This window comes from Myotis daubentonii, chromosome X, assembly GCF_963259705.1.
Source record: "Myotis daubentonii chromosome X, mMyoDau2.1, whole genome shotgun sequence".
NCBI classification, from domain to species: domain Eukaryota; kingdom Metazoa; phylum Chordata; class Mammalia; order Chiroptera; family Vespertilionidae; genus Myotis; species Myotis daubentonii.
In genome coordinates this window covers 18,524,333-18,527,128 of record NC_081861.1, presented here as the reverse complement: position 1 = coordinate 18,527,128, position 2,796 = coordinate 18,524,333, and positions in this window count along the sequence as shown.

The window sequence follows — 2,796 nt, the reverse complement described above, 5'->3', positions numbered from 1 at the left end:
AGCAAAGATATAATTGTACTTTTTAGCTTAAATTTAAATTATAAAATAATTATGGAAAATGACTTTCTGAGAATTTTTATAAAATGCTTTTTTGGGTAAAAAACATTCTTCATAATAATCATCTTAATGAATGGAGGGAAAACACGTATGAGTAACTATAAATCTCATGGTCTATATTCAAAAATACCTGAAAAGTTTGGGTAGGTTAGTGATATTCATTTGACAAAAGTAGCCAAGCTAAAAGCAAAGTCATGAAAACAGTATTTTGAGCAAATGTGCTTTGCACACAGGAAAGTGGAGAAACCATGATAAATTAAACATAGGTAAATTCAGATATTGGTATCACAACCTGCTTTCCAGTGAAAAATATCTTTTTGTGAAATTCTATTATGGTTTCTAAAAATATAAAAGCTATACCAACACACCACACATTTCCCACCATTACCATACTCCCAGAAGTTCTTTTCTCAGGAAATGGTAATGTTTGGCATTGAACTACAATTTAGAGCTTTGTTACTTCTTTTAACCAAATGCACAAGTGTATAAAATCAGAGCAAAAGGTTAATATCCTAAAAATATAAAAAGATTATCAAAATCAATTAAGACTCAAGTAAATAAGTGGGTAAATAAAATTAAATAATTCTACAAAAGTAAAAATCAAATACCAAAAAAACATATATCCGTGACCCAAAGAATCAGCAAAATATATTAAAATAAAGATTGACGTACAATTATGGTCTATTAATTTAATCCCTAAACCCTAATTCTGGTAAGAACTTTAAGAAGGGTAGAGGGCAGAAATAAAACAGTACTCTTTTACACTACTTTTGGAAAGCAATTTGGAAATATATGTGAATAATCACAAAGTTCTTTATTGCTTTTGACCTATATGTTATTTCTAGAAATATGTCCTAAGGAAAATAATACACAGATAAAGATAATTTACAACCTCACAAAATTGTAAAGACTGAAATGTTCAATAGCAGAAGGTGGCCAGTAAAATATTTGCAACCATTGAAAATAAGTGAAATGAAGATTCAAAAATGGTGGTAGAGAAGTGGAAGCTACACTGACAAGCTCCCATGGCCAAACTGGAATTACAACTAAAATACAGAAAAACCACTCTGAATAATCAACTGAGGACTAGCTGGAGAGAACCCTAATAACCAAGAACAGAAAGTGGAAACAACATAGAGACTGGTAGGAAGGGTGGAGGCAAGAAAGGGCTGGCTGGGCTTCCACAGACAGCAGCTGAAGTTCTAGAGAGATATTTCAGCTGTGGGGGGTTGCCCCTGAGAACTCAGGGGTTTAAACTCCAAGCTGGGCTCCCCAGCCCAGATCACCAGAACTGAGAAATATGCCCACATAACACCTGGCTGTGAAAAGCAGCAGGGTTGCTGTCTGCCAGAGAGAGACAACTGGAAATGCAGGCACTCTCTTAAAGGACCAACACACAAAATTTTGTGTGCAAACACTCACCTTGGGCTCTGGCAGAGGGAGGGCAGAGTGGACTAGAGCTGTGTAAGCAGCAGCCAGGGTTGGGGGCTCTGGGGTTAGACCTTGCAAGGAAGACACCTCAGTTTCCTGTGCTGAGTCATTCCCTCATGCTGCGGAGATCACCTTTCTTAGAGCTGACTGGCAGTCATCAACTGGCTCATACTATTTGCTCTGTCCTGGTGATTCCCAGAGACCCCACCCCCTCTAATTTGCAGCCACACCCAAACTGTTTGCAGCAGCTTTTCCAAATAAATGGATTGTCCTGGCTCAGGCTTCAGACTGCTGAAATCTCTCAAACAAGCTGCAGCTACCCCAAACCTATCAATAAAAGGCCCAAGTTCTGGCACTAGCACCAGCCTGCCTTGCTTCACAGCTGGGCCTCACCTAGGCACTTCCAAACCCAATAGAAATAGTTCCTCCTCTCAGAAAAGAGCTTCACAGACAAAAAAAAAGAGCTAAAGGAGTTCATCACCACCAAACCAGTATTACATGAAATATTGAAGGGTATTCTTTAAGACGAGGAAGAAGAAGAAAAAAAGATATATATATATATATATATATATATATATATATATATATATATATATATATATATATGCAACAAAATGGGAATAAATATGTATCTATTAACAATTGAATCTAAAAATCAAAATAAACAAACAAGAAACCTAATGAACAAAATAATTTGTTGAATAAAATAGAATCAGAGAAATGGAAACATGGAACAGACTGATGAATCTCAGAGGGAAGGGAGTGGGGGCAAGGGAAGAGATTAACCAAAGGTCTTATATGCATATATGCTGCATTACCTATGGACACAGACAATAGAGTGGTGAAGGCCTGGGGTGGGGTGGGAACCGGGTGGAGGGGGGCAATTGGTGGAAAAAAAGAAGTACATCTGTAATACTCTCAAACAATAAAGATTAAAAAAATAAAAATAAGAGTCCTAGCTGGTTTAGCTCAGTGGATAGAGCATCAGCCTGTGGACTGAAGAGTCCTGGGTTTGATTCTGGTCAAGGGCACATGCCAGGATTGTGGGCTCGATCCCCAGTAGGGGGCGTGCAAGAGGCAGCTGATCAATTATTCTCTCTCATCATTGATGTTTCTATCTCTCCCTCTCCCTTCCTCTCTGAAATTAATAAAAAATATATTTAAAAAAAGAAAAGAAACTAAAGGGAAAAAATGGATTTAATAAGAGGTATTGAGACAAAACCTAGACAGACTGCAAGGCAAGAAGGAAAGGTACAGGTACAAGTGAAGATGACAAAGTACATGTAGAAGTCAGACTAAATGCCGGCA